We start from the raw sequence: 12,120 nt of genomic DNA, 5'->3' as shown, positions 1-12,120 counted from the left end.
AAAATTTTACTAGTGCATGGCCAGCTTTGGACTACAAGTCAATTAATATCTTTGCTGTGGATAAGATGACATTGGGAATGGCTGAGTAGTTTAGCAAAAAGACAATGGGCAGGGTAAACACTGCTCAGCCCTTGAAAATGCTGTGAATTGCCAGTCCACTATAGAAAACTAAGAGGATAGTGCATTTCTGTTACATCAACATGTATTTTTGTGTGTCTGCAAAGGTCTCTAAAGGAGTAAAAGATGGGCAAATGTTTGTACTACATACTGTATGTGAATGTGTTTTTAAAATTTTGCCTCGACACAAGTTTTAACACTAATTAAAACTAAAACAAGGGAAAAAATTTGAAGTGAAAATTTCCTTAGAAAGTTAAATCTCACCTTTTTTGGACGTGAGATGTGAGCCCCATGCAACATCTCCATTTAGGAAAATATGTGGATTGAAAAAAATGCTCGGTACATTTATCTGTTGGGCAACTGACCTTGTGAATCAAAATCTGTACGCAACACAAAAGCTTGTACTGGAAAATGTACTATGGATTGTCCTTTCTTGTCTGTCTTATTACAATGCAACACAATAGGAATACTACACAGGCTGATGGGTGGGAGGGACTCACAAAGAAACTGGTCTGCCACTAATGCACAGGACTTGATGAGCAATACTTCCTGTGCCTTAGGCAGTGTAATGAAATGAAGAGCTATTTAATACAGCATTCCCTCCCTATCTACTGGACAATGTCATGTACTTTATAAAGCTTTTTGTTGACTCTTGATGGTTACATTTATGTTATTCACAGATGCATCATAGAACTCTATGCTCTGCGCCATCTGGCGACTTTTATTGTTTGTGCCACCAACCCAGATACTTGACATTATTTAATTCTTTACATATAGATCTTTTAAAAGCAATGCCATTAAGATTCTACTCTGTCAACTGATTACAGCTGTTATATGCAATGGATTCTTTAAAAATAAATAAATAATAACATATACAGTCACGAGCAAAAAGTTTGGCACCCCTGCATTTCTGTCAGGTAATGCACCACTTTGGCTAGAAAATTTGCAATTACAAATGTTTAGGCATTCTCATGTTTATTTCTTTTGTTTGTATTGGTATGACACAAAAAAAAGTGGAGAGACAAAAAGCCAAATCTAACACATTCCACGCACACCCCAAAAATTGACTAGACAAAATTATTGGCAATCTCAATGTAATATTTGGTAGTACCCCCCTTGGAAAAAATAACTGAAATCAATCACTTGCTGTAATCATCGATGAGTTTCTTACACCTCTCTACTGGAATTTTTGTAACATTTTTCTTTCATCAACTGCTTCAGGTCTCTCAGACTGGAAGGGTTCCTTTTCCCAACTGCTGTGTTTTGAGATCTCTCCACAGGTGCTCTATGGGATTGAGATCTGGACTCATTGCTGGCCAGTTCAGTGCTCTCCATCTGGGTGCTTTGTGACGTGTGCTTCGGGTCATTGTCCTGCTGTAAACTCCAATCTGGCTTTTTTATGTTTCTGTGTCAGCAGTGGCGTCCTCCTGGGTCTCATGCCATAGCGTCCTTTTTGATTAAAATGGTGACGTATAGTGCGAGCTGACACATTTGTAACCTGTACCTGAAGGTCAGCTTGAATTTGTCTGAAAGTGGATTGAGGTTCTTTATCCACCATTTGAACAATCCTTTGTTGCAATCTGTACTCAATTTTTATCTTTCATCCATGTTCAGGGAGATTAGCTACAGTGTCATGGGCTGGAAACTTCTTGAAAATGCACACTGTGGACACAGGAACATGAAGATCTCTGGAGATGGACTTGTAACCTTAAGACTGTCCATACATTTCCACAATTTTTGTTCTCAAATCCTCAGACAATTCTTTTTTGCTTCTATCTCTTCCCCATCCTCCATGTGGCTCACAGAAACACACAACAGAAAGGTTGAGTCAATTTTTCACCATTTTAACTGGTTGCCAGTATGATTTCTATATTGTCAGCACCCGTTAATCGATACAAGCGAGTTTAATTACAATTTACAGGAGCATCACAAACTTGGAATGTGAATATTTCTTACAATTTTGAGAAAGTGCCAATAATTTTGTCCAGTCCATTTTTGGGGTTTTGCATGGATTGTGCCAGATTTGGCTTTTTGTGTAATACCAATACAAACAAAAGAAATAAACGAGAGAATTCCTAAACATTTGTAATTGCAATGATTGCCTGGGTGGAGTGGTGCATTATCGACAGAAATGCAGGGGTGGCAATATTTTTGACCATGACTGTACGTTAGAACATACTGTATTTGCCTATTTTCATAAAAATGGAACAAGACTGCATTTTAAATAAGGCAAACCCAGTTAGCAGAGATGTAAGGCTCAGGTCACACTGCTGCAAACAGCGCAGTTGAACCAGACAGGTTATGGTAAGAAGGGACTAACTCATGGTAAAGCCTTCTTACAACAGAAAGTATCAATATATTTAAATTATCAAGTTTTACAAAAATAAGAGTATTATTCCCCAATTTCAGCAAACAGAACTCACCACACTTTACCTGGTGTGTATTGGATATTTGAGGAAGATTGGTACTACAGCTGGCATTCCCATAAGATTGACACACACATTCTGTAAAGTATGCCGTCACTCCACTCTGAAACTGTATGGAACACTTTTAAAGCGAAACAGGGGAAAACATCAAGTTCAGTCTGCTTACGTGCTTTTGCCCACAAGGGGCCTAATCAATCATAGCTGATACCCTATTTAAAACCAGTGGGGACAGTCATACAAATGAAAAAAAAATGCTTTCCACCCCATTGGCCGGATTCACATCCAGTACCACTGGTGTATAGTGCAAATATCAGAAAATTATAGAGCCAGTTATTCCAGACTACATACAGCTGGCTTCAAGCTATTTGGTCTATTTGACATGTGAATACCTTCTGTTTAAGTAGGCTTTAATGTGCTGCTCACAGATTAGTATGAGGGATTTTTGATTGCTTTAGTCCCTTCTCACCGTATCCTGTATGGTACCATCTTGTTGGGTCTGAAGCCTTACTCCTAAGAAGCCATGGTTTCCACTGCACCAATGATAGCCAAATAGCCTGAAATAGCTGTATACAGTTTCGAATAAATGACTCTATAATATTAGGTTATATCTGCACTACACCCCAGCAGTTCTGGATGTGCATCTGGTCAATGGGGCATAAAGCAATGATATGCATGGCTATGCCCCATCTGGAAATAAAGAATGATTGTAAAAATATTATTTTTGGATATATGATGGAATGAGACATGTGAATACTTTATTTAAAGATAGCTATACTGTTCTGTGTATTGGAGAAAGAAAATTTAACAGAATTGAAAACCACCAAACTAGGGTTGCACTGATATATCGGCTGCCAAAAATTATCAGCCAAAAATAAGGTTATCGACATTTTGCTGACAGAAAAAAAAAGGTGCTGATAATGGCATGCTACGTCCCACAACCCTGTCAATATATCCGATTGCCCGTACGGGAGATGTCGATCATTAGATCAACTTTTCCAGAACAGAAACAACCATAGATGTATCAAAATTGGGCTGGTCTGCTAAACCGGCTGAATTTAATATACTGTAAAGTGATACTAAACAAACAGTTTAATTTACATTATCCCTTCTCTTTCTATATGTGGATGACAGCACTGAAAATATTTTATAAAAAAAAATAAAAAAAAAACACCATCTCAGTACCTTTTTTCCTAATCGGTATACATCAGTCACAAGACCCAGCTCTTTCCCAGCCTGTCTGCAAGGAAACATAAGCAGGAGGAGCTTTTAGCCCTCTGCTGCTGGTCACATGTTCAAAATAAAAAATAAAATCAGATTTTGGGATACAGAGTAAAAATAAACAATTAATATCAATAAACTGTTTTAAATTGTCATACAAATATATATTTGAAATCAAATCTTTATTAATTTTTGTCAAGAACACGGTATGGGCAGGTTTCTGCCAGTCACAAACTGTGTTACACCCTTCCAGCCGATGTCTTAGAATAACAGGGAGGTGAAGCCTCCTTCAATCAAGATGTAATATTCCACTTTCATTGTGTTTAGCTGGTTAGTGGGCATTGAGGAAGTAGGAGAAAGTGGGCTTTCATTTACCACGGTGTATACGCCCACATGTGTGACTCTATAGTTAAATGGGCTGCTTTAATGTGATAGGTAGGAAATGCTCAGCATAGAAACTCACTGAAAACTGAGCACGTACAGCAGCTGTCAACACTGTTCTGCAAAATCCCCAACTGCATTGGGGACATGGACAGAAGGGGGAGATAGAAAACAGCAGGATCAACCAGGTTTTTTCAGGATATGGAAAACAAATCCCAGTGATTGGAACTGAGTGAGTATGAACAGCATGTAATACAGCATTTATTGACAGTTTTTAATTATGTGGGTTTAATGACACTTTAATATGTAAAAGGCAATCAAATTATCAAACTCCTTCTATTTGCATGACACCTGCTCATCAGATATCATGAATTCATTAGGACACAGCACTTGCTCACCTAAAAGGTAAAACAAGGTCAGACTATGAACATTATGAAGATAGTACAATGCTCGTTTGTGACTGTGCAAAAGAAGGATATGCAAGTAGGTTTTTGATTATGCATCTCTGCCGTCCCTAATATTATCCCTTGAAGTTGAGACTTCACACAGTAATTGCCAGAGGATGTACAGAATTGAGTAAACAAGAATGACAAATATTCCAGAGTAGAGCAGCTGTTGCACTTCTCAAATCAATTCCCATCTGTAGCTATATGTTTGAAAGACATCAAAGAAATCAGTAAACACTTCAAGGAAGCACAGTAAAGCACTTCCAGTAAAGAGAAGCGGACCAATAATTTCAGCATGTTTGATGCTTGGATGTACAAGCAACATCACAGGGTTACCTGCTGATACGATAGATGTAACAGATGTACTTAATGCAATATATATAGTGGGTCAATAAAACATTTTACAGCATATTGGTAAGAAAGTACCTGTTCGTCTTCATTTTTAGGGCATAGGAACAAGACTGGCAGTAGTCATAATTATGCCCACACCTCTGTCCCTGGGATATCCATGAGAACTATCAGCCCCTAGGCACATGCCTGTTCTTCACTTAGTTTGCAGCCTTCATTTAAAGGTCTATCAGTCTGTAGGTGGCGTTGTGCACATTATCATGCTGGCTGAAATTCCATCTAGACCAGGGGTAGGCAACCACGACACTCCAGCTGCCATGGGGCTATATGTCCCATGAGGCACTTCAAGACACCTTGTAGTTTCACCACAACTGGAGTGCCGAAGTTTTCTTCCCCTGATCTAGACTCTCACTATGAGCCTCATGTACAGTGGGGATCGAAAGTTTGGGCACCCCAGCTAAAAATTTGTATTAATGTGGATAAAGAAGCCAAGGAAAGATGGAAAAATCTCCAAAAGGCATCAAATTACAGATTAGACATTCTTATAATATGTCAACAAAAGTTAGATTTTATTTTCATCATTTACACTTTCAAAATAACAGAAAACAAAAAAATGGCATCTGCAAAAGTTTGGGCACCCTGCAGAATTAATATCTTGTACTACACCCTTTGGCAAGTATCACAGCTTGTAAACGCTTTTTGTAGCTAGCCAAGAGTCTTTCAATTCTTGTTTGAGGTATCTTTGCCTATGCTTCCTTACAAAAGTCTTCCAGTTCTTTGAGATTTCTGGGCTGTCTGTCACGCACTGCTCTTTTAAGGTCTATCCATAGATTTTCAATTATGTTGAGGTCAGGAGATTGTGAAGGCCATGGCAAAACCTTCAGTTTACGCCTCTTGATGTAATCCCCCCGTGGATTTCGAGGTGTGTTTATGATCATTATCCATTTGTAGAAGCCATCCTCTCTTTAACTTCAGCTTTTTCACAGATGGCATCAAGTTACCATCCAAAATTTGCTGAAATTTTATTGAATCCATTTTTCCTTCTACTCGTGAGATGTTCCCTGTGCCACTGGCTGCAACACAACCCCAAAGCATGATTGATCCAACCCCATGCTTAACAGTTGGACAGAGGTTCTTTTCATTAAATTCTGTGCCCCTTCTTCTCCAAATGTACCTTTGCTCATTCCGGCCAAAAAGTTCAATTTTAACCTCATCGGTCCACAGAACTTGTTTCCAAAATGCATCAGTCTTGTCTATATGTTCATTTGCAAAGTTCAAACGATGATTTTTGTGGTGAGGACGTAGAAGAGGTTTTCTTCTGATGACTCTTCCATGAAGACCATATTTGTACAAGTATCTCTTTATAGTGGAATAGTGTACCACAACTCCAGTGTCTGCCAGATCTTTTTGGAGGGATCGTGCAGTCAAACGTGGGTTTTGAATTGTTTTTCTCACAATCCTGCGAGCTGTTCTGTCTGATATTTTTCTTGGTCTTCCAGATCTTGCTTTAACTTCCACTGTTCCTGATGACTGCCATTTCTTAATTACATTCCGAACAGAGGATATTGACATCTGAAAACGCTTTGCTATCTTCTTATAGCCTTCTCCAGCTTTGTGAATGTCAACTATTTTCAGTTTCAGTTTTCTAGACAACTGCTTAGAAGAACCCATGGTGCTGATTGTTGGGGCAAGGTCAGATGAGTCTGGGCATTTAAAACCTTTGAGATTGACATCACCTGGTCTTCCCAGACGATGATTGAGAACAATCCATGACACTGGCAGGTCTCAGCTTGGCAAAGGGGGCAGTGTATGCTATAAATTCTCCACCATTTTTTTGTTTTCTGTTATTTTGAAAGCATAAATAATGGAAATAAAATCTAACTTTTGTTGACATATTATAAGAATGTCTGTAATTTGATGCCTTTTGGAGATTTTTCCATCTTTCCTTGGCTTCTTTATGCACATTAATACAATTTATTAGCTGGGGTGCCCAAACTTTCGATCCCCACTGTAATCACTCATGCTGATGTTCAGCCTGGTTATGATTAAGAGAACTTCAAATCCCATTACAAAATGTAATGCATTTTTTTTAAAGTATATGTAAATAAAACCTGGTCATCCTGCCTTAAAGTGGTTGTAAAGCCTAAAAGCAGAGGTCCAGTCAGAATTAAAAAAAAAAAAAAATCAGCAGCTACAAAAACTGACATTCACCTATCCCTTAATCCTGTGGTGTCCTCACACCAGCCAGGTTGGCCGACCGTCCGTCCTGTCTCCTCGGCATCTTCAGTGTGGGCACCTGGCTGTGACAGCTTGTGGCTTCACAGCCGGATGCCCGCTGTGCTTTGTGAATGGTTCAGTAGTCTTCTGGGACCTGTCACATGTCCCAAAAGACTAAGGGGAGGGAGGGGGAGAGAACAACTTCCGCTCCCGATTGCCTAGGCCAGGGGTGTCAAACTGTCGGCCCTCCAGCTGTTGCCAAATTACAAGTCCCATGAAGCACTGCAAGGCTGACAGTTACTAGCATGACCCCAAAGGCAGAGGCTGCCAGTTTGACATCCCCTGGCCTAGGCAATTGCAGCGAAAGTGGAAAAGTGGGAGCGGGCACCTATCAATTTCGGGTACCCCCCGATGCCCAAAGGTGCCAATCCTTAACGGGGAGCAGGGGACAAAGCCTTAACAAGTAACTTCCCCTTTTGGGTGGAGCTCCGCTTTAGGGGTTTTTACCTTAATTTACACCCCCGTTATACTTATCTGAGCCCCATCGCGATCCAGTGCTGTGCATAAGAGCAACGCCTCTCCAGGCTCTGTCCCTCCTCATTGGGCAGATCTAACTCTGTGACGAGGGAGTGGGGGGAGGGCATGCCCCACTGTCTGTATCTATCGACGCAGGTATTAGGGCTCAAGGCACCCGGCCCCCCCACAAGTATAGCCCACCAAGTGACATACATATTCTCAGACTGTGCATGCACACCACGGTCTTATTTATTTCTATGGAGCAGCCTTACTCTGTAAGAACACTGGAGGCTGCTATGAATATGGCCATTGCATATGAATGAAAGGGTCAGAGTTACCTGGTATAAAGAAAAATGGCTGGAGGTCTTCTTTGCGAAGACCATGTAGCACAGGGCCACAGTGTGAACAAATCTGGGTCAGGGCTGAAGGTAACTATGTTACTGGTGTGGGATACACTTGGGGTGGAGGGAATTAAAGGAAAACTACACCAAAGTTGACCTTTAAGCCCATATTCCGTGAACATTAGATAGCATGAAGTTCTATGATGTCAGAAATTTTTGCAGACATTTGTATGAGAAAAAAAAATAGGAATCAACAAGTGGTCCAACATGAGAAATGTTTCAGATGAAACCACTTAAAGTGGACCTATACTGACCCCCATTCCAGGGCTGCTGTGTCCTGGAGCTTCCTAAACAACTGTTGACATCTCTGTCTGTTCTTCTTTCAGGTTCTGACTGACTGGGCCTAAATGGCTTCTTTCCGGTGTATGCACAGGAGTTCTTTCAGCTCGACAGATGCCACAATTGTAGACTGAGCTGCTTAGTGTACAGTGCGGATGGGCAGGTAAGAAACTTTCATGCAGAAGAGATGCTATATGTCTGCTCAGCATTAAAATAAACCTGCCTCTTCACAATTTTCTTCCTTCTTTTGTTTTATAATTGAAGTTATGCTTTAATTTATTGAGATTTATTGAACCAAACCCTGAGTCTTCTAGATGGAAATAATGCTAGTACAGTGACCACATGTGTGTGTGTGTGTAGGAGGCTGCTGTACTGTTTCTATTGCTGTCTGCAGGATCCAGTCGCTGGCTTGGCACTAAACACCTGGATTCCACAAATTTGGCCAATAGCATGTATAGACAAATCTGAAAAAAATCAGGCCCCCAGATGCTTTGGTTAAGCAGCTGCATTTGCTGGTTTACAGCCAGTTTTAGTATAACATACAGGCTTTCAATTCTTGGATTCATCTGTATACGTTCTTGAAAATATGCAGTGCTTTTGAAGCAGTTTTGTTAAACCTGGAGAAGTCTGTTCCATCTTCCTTCCTATAACATTTATCTGATTGAGGAAAACCAGAAGTGATCAGAAGCAGCTCTTTCATCATTAAAGGGAGTCTTTCCTGCAAGAAACAAGAAAGCCATCCTTGCTGACTTCTCATTTTGTAAATACTAGGTACTTGGCTGTCTCTTACTTCAGTACTCCAAGTCACTAACCCAGAACAAGTATGCAGATAAGGACGTCATACATTACAAGACCAGACATTGACTGAAAGCACTGAAATCAGTATGTCAGCATAACTGCCAGGCAACTAGCATTGTCAGAAAGAGTTCTGGAAAAGGTACCCTCACAAATCACATGCGATTTCTGTGCAGTGCAATTTGAGCAATACATTTTGTATGGCTCAAATCGCACCGCATCTGTACTGAAATAGTGTAGGACCCTTTTTTGGTCCACACCAGAATCGGATCACATTGGGTGTTCATACCCATGCAATCAGATTCTGCACATCGCACCGCATTTTGCAAACTGATTTCAGGGTGATGTTAACGTAAAATACACACTCGCAGCCGTTTGCATGAACAGGGTGCGATTATGATGCGGTGCGGAAATTGCACAGAAACTGATGTGAATTCCACACTGTGGACCTTTCAATAACTTTACAAATCCAAACAGATACATTCCTTACATATCACAATATATCACAGATTACTGTATTTTTCGCTCCATAAGACACACCTGACCATTAGAAGCACCTAGATTTTAGAGGAGGAAAACAGGAAAAAAATATCCTGAACCAATGGACTGCAGACACAGTACAGGAGATGACCAGAGACTGCGGACATAATACAGGAGATGACCAGAGACTGCAGACACAGTACAGGAGATGACCAGAGACTGCGGACACAGTACAGGAGATGACCAGAGACTGCGGACATAGTACAGGAGATGACCAGAGACTGCGGACATAGTACATGAGATGACCAGAGACTTTGGACACAGTACGGGAGATGACCAGAGACTGCGGACATAGTACATGAGATGACCAGAGACTGTGGACACAGTACGGGAGATGACCAGAGACTGCGGACATAGTACGGGAGATGACTAGAGACTGCGGACATAGTACGGGAGATGACCAGAGACTGCGGACATAGTACAGGAGATGACCAGAGACTGCGGACATAGTACAGGAGATGACCAGAGACTGCGGACATAGTACAGGAGATGACCAGAGACTGCTGATATAGTACAGGAGATGACCAGAGATTGCGGACATAGTACAGGAGATGACCAGAGACTGCAGACACAGTACAGGAGATGACCAGAGACTGCAGACACAGTACAGGAGATGACCAGAGACTGCGACCATAGTACAAGAGATGACCAGAGACTGCGGACACAGTACAGGAGATGACCAGAGACTGCGGACACGGTACAGGAGATGACCAGAGACTGCGGGCATAGTACAGGAGATGACCAGAGACTGCGGACATAGTATAGATGACCAGAGACTGCAGACATAGTACAGATGACCAGAGACTGTGGACATTGTACAGGAGATGACCAGAGACTGCGGACATTGTACAGGAGATGACCAGAGACTGCGGACATAGCACAGATGACCAGAGACTGCGGACATAGCACAGGAGATGATCAGAGACTGCGGGCATAGTACAGGAGATGACCAGAGACTGCGGGCATAGTACAGGAGATGACCAGAGACTGCAGATACAGTACAGAAGATGACCACAGACTGCTGACACAGTACAGGAGATGACCAGAGACTGCGGACATAGTACAGGAGATGACCAGAGACTGCGGACATAGTACAGGAGATGACCAGAGACTGCGGACATAGTACAGGAGATGACCAGAGACTGCAGATACAGTACAGGAGATGACCAGAGACTGCTGACACAGTACAGGAGGTGACCAGAGACTGCGGACATAGTACAGGAGATGACCAGAGACTGCAGATACAGTACAGAAGATGACCACAGACTGCTGACACAGTACAGAAGGTGACCAGAGACTGTGGACATAGTACGGGAGATGACCAGAGACTGCAGACATAGTACAGGAGATGACCAGAGACTGCGGACATAGTACAGGAGATGACCAGAGACTGCAGATACAGTACAGAAGATGACCAGAGACTGCTGACACAGTACAGGAGGTGACCAGAGACTGCGAACATAGTACAGGAAATGACAAAGTTGCAGAAAATCACAACTACAAGAAAATGAAATATGCTGGTAGCAGGAACATTTAAACACCATTGGAAATCTCTGACATGTCACCTAAATGACGCACATCCTACGCAATATCTAGTGTGTGTTATATTGTATGATTTATTCATTCTTCATATAGCATAGCAGCTTTTCATTATCATTGCAGATTCGCAGCTTAGTTAGACCCTAGCTTCGTTGGTAACGTTAAAGTTTTTTTGACATCTTGCAGATGTCACACTAAATAGAATGTTTAGTGCTAAAGACCTTTACTTTTACCTTTGGAAAAGTCTTCAGTATTAAGAGTCTATAACCAATCCTTATTGACAAAAGTGATGCATGCTATTACATTACAACAGGAAATGTTCGATTTTAAAAAAAAAAAAAATAAATAAAAATATAACAGTGATCCGATTGCTATAAATATTAATCTCAATGTGTCACTATTCTATAATCCTTGTCAGTGGAGCTGTCTGACCTTCCAAAGACCCAGGTAAACGTAATTTTAATTAGGAAGATGTTTTGGCTTCTTTAGGTTTCATTTTCTTCAATTATTATTTTAAGTCTATTTCTGGCTACAAAGAGGAACTAAGGTTGGAATAAGTTAATAAGATAACATAACCCTATCAAGTGGTACTGATGAAGAGATCACATATTCCAACCCATCTCGTACTCTCTACATCCTCCATCCGCTGCGGACCAGCAGCTAACAGTGAAGATCAGTGGTTTCTTGGTTGCTGAAATGTTCAAGAGATATAGGTCACTCACTACTCTAGTACCTCATACTTAAAGCTCAGTTTGAGTCTTTTAACTTTTTTTCTCCTTGTATTTCTCTTCCTGCATATGTTATAGGTTTTAAAGTGGACCCAAATGCAAAAAATAAAGATATGAGGTATTATAGGGAACATATATAAATAATAATTGTGCCTATTCAACCCTAAAA

The 12,120-nt window shown here is 41.0% G+C and overlaps 1 protein-coding gene across 1 annotated transcript in view; it reads right to left on the bottom strand.

Annotated features, from left to right (window-relative positions):
• PPM1H (protein phosphatase, Mg2+/Mn2+ dependent 1H) overlaps positions 1–12,120 on the bottom strand; it is a 251,683-nt gene that overhangs the window by 56,765 nt on the left and 182,798 nt on the right. The gene's annotated exons all lie outside the window — the stretch shown is intronic.

The sequence above is a fragment of the Staurois parvus genome, unplaced genomic scaffold (assembly GCF_062004578.1).
Source record: "Staurois parvus isolate SC_StPar_1 unplaced genomic scaffold, SC_StPar_1.0 ptg000025l, whole genome shotgun sequence".
Taxonomy (NCBI): Eukaryota; Metazoa; Chordata; class Amphibia; order Anura; family Ranidae; genus Staurois; species Staurois parvus.
The sequence above is the reverse complement of the archived record's forward strand: the minus strand, read 5'-3'. Positions and strand labels throughout refer to the sequence as shown.